Source organism: Acinonyx jubatus, chromosome E2, assembly GCF_027475565.1.
Source record: "Acinonyx jubatus isolate Ajub_Pintada_27869175 chromosome E2, VMU_Ajub_asm_v1.0, whole genome shotgun sequence".
Classification (NCBI taxonomy): Eukaryota; Metazoa; Chordata; class Mammalia; order Carnivora; family Felidae; genus Acinonyx; species Acinonyx jubatus.
The window spans coordinates 29402229-29408729 of record NC_069396.1 but is presented as its reverse complement, the minus strand read 5'-3'; the positions used below and the strand labels follow the sequence as shown (position 1 = coordinate 29408729).

At 50.8% G+C, this 6501-nt stretch overlaps 2 long non-coding RNA genes across 2 annotated transcripts; one reads left to right on the top strand and one right to left on the bottom strand.

Annotated features, from left to right (window-relative positions):
- Position 1: 1 nt before the first annotated feature.
- LOC128313220 (uncharacterized) lies at positions 2 to 3560 on the top strand. Its single transcript, XR_008293599.1, has 2 exons — positions 2 to 2413; positions 3280 to 3560. It is a non-coding gene; the product is annotated as an uncharacterized LOC128313220 (long non-coding RNA).
- LOC113595251 (uncharacterized) lies at positions 249 to 1889 on the bottom strand. The gene is made up of 2 exons (XR_003415732.2): positions 1676 to 1889; positions 249 to 721 (listed from the first exon to the last, which is right to left on the bottom strand). It is a non-coding gene; the product is annotated as an uncharacterized LOC113595251 (long non-coding RNA).
- Positions 3561 to 6501: the final 2941 nt, after the last annotated feature.

Here is a 6501-nt window from a genome sequence, read left to right as displayed (position 1 = left end):
AGGGAGAGGCCGGCCGCAAACCCCCAAATGTGAAACAGGTATCGTGACTTCTGCTCGCTCAAGTCGAAGAGAATCATGTTTTTTTGGAGCTATTATCCCCAAGGAGTCTCGAAAATGATCTGCAACATACAGTGAAACTGACACGCAGAAAACATGCGTATTTAGGAAGTATTCCCGGTGTGGTTTGTACGTAGCCAAAACATTCTGTTTCTCGCGGGGTAGAAAAGAAAGTCTGCACTCCAACTGCCTCCATTTGGAGAACACGTTTATTAAAATGTCATCTTCCGTGGCTGTGTTAATGCGCGATCCGGGAGACGTTTCCTATTTGTACGCTACACCCCTGCTTGCGAAGGTCTACACCCTGTGGCACAACACCGGCGCTTGAGGAGGCCAGATGGCTAATTCTGAAAGAACTGTCTGCTCGATATCACCCAGGAAGGACTCAGACTAATTCACCCCTCATTGGGGCATGTATGTCGGAGAACATCTCTTTAAACACAGTCACATCCTGAAGGCTGCGCATCGTCCTTGTTTCTTCCGAAGTTGACAAAATTCATTTGGCCTCGTTTAAATGGATTTTCTTTTCAGTAGCGTATAAGCAGTCCTCAGTTCCAAAAGGGAAGCTCGACTGGGGACTGCCGGCTAAGGTCACAAGGGAGAAAACACTCTTGCCGTCTGTCTTCGGGGCAATCGTGGCTAAGACAGACGGTGTCCAGGGTCCCTAGTAAGGAGAATATTCATAGTGATTATATACAATCTGTTAGGATCGTAGCAGCTTTCACTTGTGTGCCAAACTGTAGAGTAACACTTGGCATCCACTTTTTCAGTTAAACCAGACAACACGATTTCAAGAGGGCCAATAGGCACTGATCTACACTGACGACACTCCAAGAGCTCAGAGAGGTTAATCAACGTGCCAAGTTCACACGACGGGTCTATGGAAGAGGCAGAACTCAAACCGGAACGGACCTGCACGCAAAGCTTTGTTCTTAAACACGGTGCTGGCCTGCCCCTTGCTCCGCTACCTGTATTCACACTTGGCTGACTTTGCGGTCACCCTTTCTTCTGTCCACTCTGGCCTGCCCAACACATAACCCTGCGCTCCAGAAGGGAGGCAGTGTACCCCTGGTCATTAAGAGTTGACGGGCTGGGCTCAGAATGCCTGGGTTTGAAACCTGGCTCCGTCATTTACCTACGGGGCGACCCTGGGCGTGCTTCCCAGCCTGTGAATGGGAATGTGGGAGATTTCCACCTGATACGGTTGCTGTAAAAATAAAATGGGCGAAAATATTTCAATGTAGGATCGTTTGGGGTTCCTAGTGCCACCACGCAGTTAATGTGAGGGAGGGAAAGCAGGCAGGGAAAGAGGGAGTGGGAGGAAAAGAAGAAAAAAGAAACGAGAAGAGAGGAGGAAAGGACAGAGGAGAGGAGAGAGAAGGAGGAGAAAAGAAAAGAAAGGGAGGAAAAGGGAGACAGGTTGGAAGACAGAAAAGAAAGAACAGGGGAAAGAGAGCAAGGAAGGAAAGAGGAAAGAAAAAGAAAGCGAGGTGAGGCCGAAAGGAAAGAAAGAAGGAAAGAGAAAAAGGGAGAGAGAGAGAGAAAGGGAAAAGAAATGAACGTCAAAGGAAGGGGACGTGTTCTACGCACTGGGTCACCACGGAAGGAGGGCCATTACCCACAGGCGATGGTGGAGCGAGGGACGAGCATCTCAAGGCCTCAGACAAGCCTAGTGGGCAGCCCCAGGGCCTCTCCCACTGTTGACCGACTCAACACCCTTAGCGTTAACCCTCTTCCTGCACAGCCTCGTCCCCCGCAAGCTCCCGAGGCGGTGCCAACGGCTTCCCAGCCTCGCCGTCCTGCGGGGGTGAAACCGTCCTGGCCCAGCCTTCTCTGCGCGGGTCGGGTCACGTGACCACCCCCCGAGCCAATCACCAAGACCCAAGGCATACCGCCTGCCGATCGGCTTTCTGGCCTCACGCGCTTCACCCTTGCTCAGGAACCGAGTCCCACGGACTGCAAAGTGGAAGAGGGAACGATTCCGTGGAGGGACTTGGGGTGCAGTTGCCCAGAGCAGAATGCACGTGGGAGCGGCAAGTTGCTGTCTGCCGCGGGCGAAACTTGCCTGCTGAGAGCGTACCCACCCCCCCACCCCGGTCCTTGACGATCCCTTGTTTCGGTGTCGTTGGTGTGGTTCCGGGACTTGGGCGCTTGGGTTTGACTCTTGGCTTCATCGCTGACTAGCTGTGCGACCCTGGACGGGCTGATCCACCTGTCTCTGCTTCAGTTTCCCTTGTGAATGGGGTCAGCAATCGATCTTCCTCACCGATGGGCAAGTACTACCGTGTTCGGCCTAATGTGAACGCGTACTCGGCACCCAACACATTTTCGCCGTTGGATATTCGAAGATGATTTGGTGAGCACCCGGGAGGCACCAGACCGGCTTGGGTGGGTGGGACACACTGGAGAACAAGACGGAACGACGGCAGAACCTTCGACCTCCTAGACCTAATATTCTCGGGCGGAAAGAGGCCGTGCCCGAAAGAATGATAGTCCCATGGAAGTTAGGGAGAAGCGGTATGGAGAAAAGAAAGCAGGTCACGGCGGAGGGGATTTCAAGAGCAGCGGTAGTGGGGGGCACGTAAGCCCAGATTTGGAGGGTGCGGTGAGTTAAGCCAATAGGATATGGTGGAGTGGGGGGTATTCCAACAAGGGGGGGCAGGCAGTGCAGAGCCCCAAGGTAGGAGCGTGCCTGGAGTTTCCGCAGCAAGGGGACCAAGGTGGCTGGAGGGAACAAGAGAGGACAAGAATTGGGAGATGTGAGGGGCGAGGCAAGAGAGGAGATCAGGAGGGGCCCCGGGGGCACCCCGGGAAGACTCAAGATTTGCCTCTGAGGGAAGTGGGAGAGCGGATGTGACTTTGTGCAGGGCTCGTGGTGGCCGCTGTGTTGAATGCCCAGCAGTTCTGGCTATTATTGACTGAGGCTGTCTACATTTCAGTTCCGCAGTTGAGAAAGCAAGGGCGTTGTAAACTCGTTGTAAGGATCGCAGGGGGATCCTCCCAGAGCCAACCCGCCAAGGGGGGGAAGCCCGGCTCTTATCTGAAAACTCGGATGCCCCTCCAATGCAGTATGGGTGCCTTTTCTCTGCCGAGCCTTCCAAAGAAACAGGACCGAGGGCCGGGCAGGTTCTGGATGTGTTAGCCTCGTTCGATATTGTAAATGACTCCGCCCGATTTGGTTACCTCACTCTGTGCCGGGTCAGGTTTGGACTTCCTTTGCAGAGACGAGAAGAAGAGAAGGTCCCCTAGTTAGAAGTGTAGGACAGAGGGACTGTAACACCCGTTAGCCTTGCAGACAGTCCGGCCCGCTGCACGTTTGGGACGGAAATCCGGTGGAGACGGCTCAGAGGAGAAAGATGCCCACTGAAATGCTTAGGCTCCTCGTCTCCCAGAAACCATTAAGGCGTCTCATTTGCAGTTTGTCTACAATCTTTTGGGCTCATTGAAGCTTCCAGGTAGTGTCATCTGTGAATGCTAATAAATCCCGTATGTTTGTTTTCCTACCTTTTGGTCTTTTTTGAAACTTTGTGTTAAAGTATGCTATTTATACAGACACGTGCACAGATCCTATTGTACGGTTAGGTGAATTTTCCCCAAAGTGAACAGCCCGATGTAACCAACACCTGCGGCCCATAGAACATTGCCAGGACCTCAGAGACCCTTCCAGTAGAAACCATTATTCTGACTTCTAATATGATAGAATAGGTTGGGCTTGTTTTTTTTTTTTTTTTTACTTTATTTAAATGAAACCCTATATGAATTTTTGTATAGCTATATGAAACCCTCTATTCACTTTATATAAATGAAATTCTACGGAACATCTTTTGTATTAACTTTTTTTGCTTCTGTCGTTTGTGAGATTCGTCCATATTGCTGGGGGTAATGATAATTCATTGATTTTTCTTGCTATGTTCCATTTTATGACTATATTACCATTTCTATACCAACTAACTGACAGAATTTGGAGTTGTTTCTTTTTTTTTTTTTTACCTTTATTTATTTTTGAGACAGAGAGAGACACAGCATGAACGGGGGAGGGGCAGAGAGAGAGGGAGACACAGAATCAGAAGCAGGCTCCAGGCTCTGAGCCATCAGCCCAGAGCCCGATGCGGGGCTCGAACTCGCGGACCGCGAGATCGTGACCTGAGCTGAAGTCGGACGCTTAACCGACTGAGCCACCCAGGCGCCCCTGGAGTTGTTTCTAACTTCTTACTATCATAAATAAAGCTGCTCCCTGTATCTTTTGGTGAACATCATTCATGCATTTCTCTTGGGTACATAAGGCCTAGGATGGAAACGTCTGGGCCATAGGGGGTCCATATGCTTGGGGTGAGTACATTGTGCTGAGCAGTTTTTTCTAAGTGGTTCCACCAATTGGACCTCTATCCACAGTGCGTGAGAGTCCCCACTTCTCCACATTCTGGACAACGCTGGCATTTTCTGATTAGCCGTTCTGATCTAAAGGGGTAGCTCACCTTTTGAGTTTGCAAACGATTATCTTGTCTTTCAACTATCAAACACTTTTTGGACTCCTCCTCTGTGCCGGGTTACTTCGGCAGACATCCGCACACACATCACTTCGCACAGTGACCTCACCAGGCTCAAAGGCTTTATCGGACTTCCCAGGATCACGCACGTATGGTCTCGGTTTGGCCAGGACATGGGACTTTCAAATGCCAAACCCGGGAGAGCCCCCGAAAACGAGGCTGGTTGGTAATCCTACAGCCAAAAGACGCCAGAGCAAACATTCGGAGATTTCCTCACATCAAGTTTTCTTCTCTACACATTACGCTCTCGCTACTCAAAGTGAGGTCCCTGGACCAGTGACATCAGCCTCGCTCGGGAGCCAGTAAGAAAGGCAGTAGCTGAGGCGCCGGCACAGACTATCTGAATTCGAACTGGCCTTCCAGCAAGATCCCCACGGGCTGTGTTTGTGCCCTCACAGTTTGCCAAGCACTGCTCTGTGCCAATAGCTCTCAAGCTTGGTTGCACTTAGGAGTCACCTGGGGAGCTTTGCTGTTAACTGTGGCCCGGATCCCATCTCTGGAGGTTCTGATTTAGTTGGTCCGGGATGCGGCCTGGACAACGGGATTTTTCAAAGCCTCCTGGGCTATCGCCAAGTTCGAGAACCAACACCGTCGTCTATGCTACGCAACCTTGGATGGTATCCCTTTGTTGTAGTCTTTTCCGGATTTTATAAGCAAGTTTGCGATCACCTTTAGCTGCACAGTGGAAAGAATTTAAAGACTTAGGTCATCGTCTCATTAGACAACACCCTCCCGGGGTGAGGCACCCAGCACGGGTCTTTGCTTTTTCCGCCCATCCTTCTGCCCTTGAATGAAAACCCTACAGCTCCCTTACAGTTCGGCGTGTAACTCACCCTGAGTGGATCTGATGGCCCGAGGAAGAGGAAAAACGGTTCAGGCCTGTATAACAGGTCAGAACTCAGTGACACAGACATCCTCCAACACCCACATGCTTGACAGCACAGGCAAAACAGCCAGGCCACTGACCATTTCTTCTTTTCATCCCAGTGACCTGAGCTCACATAGCTGCGACCCACTTAAAGGCTAGTCCAGGCTAACAGCCTGTGGGCCACAGCGGCTCAGGGAAACGCTAGGCCCGAGATCCCGCCAGCCTTTGCTCGACAGACCCTGATGATTCCTTCATGGGGTAGTTTCCCGGACATGCCCTGGTTTTCGTGTAAGATGGTAAGGCCTCTGTGGTCTTCCACGTGCAGACCAAAGACTTCTGGATACTCGGATGAAGAAATCCGGTCCTAGTGAGGGCAAAATATTTACATGTTGATTTAAGCTTGTCCATGAAGTTGGGGATAAGGAACACTTCCATCGAGAGAAGGGAGAAACAAAGAGTTCGGCGCTGCAGTGGCCTTTCGATGGTACCTATTTAGGTAGAAGAGACTCTTCCAGCACCTCCCCCCTTTCCCTTTCTTTTCCCTTGGATGATTTTGGGGAATCCTCAAGTTCCTAGTACAAAAACAATTGATAGTGTGTTGCCCTGTTGGTGTGTGTGTGTGTGTGTGTGTGTGTGTGTGTGTGTGTTTGGAGGGAGAGGGTCAGATACTACAACAGCTGTCTAAAAAGTAGAATCACAGGGGCGCCTGGGTGGCGCAGTCGGTTAAGCGTCAGACTTCAGCCAGGTCACGATCTCGAGGTCCGTGAGTTCGAGCCCCGCGTCAGGCTCTGGGCTGATGGCTCGGAGCCTGGAGCCTGTTTCTGATTCTGTGTCTCCCTCGCTCTCTGCCCCTCCCCCGTTCATGCTCTGTCTCTCTCTGTCCCAAAAATAAATTAAAAACGTTGAAAAAAAAAAAAAAGTAGAATCACATAGCTCATCTCAAAACACTTCCCTCTACCTACAAATGTTTCAGTCTGTTACGTTGTAACATTATACAAAGGGATTTCCAATTTGACTTGGTATTTGCTC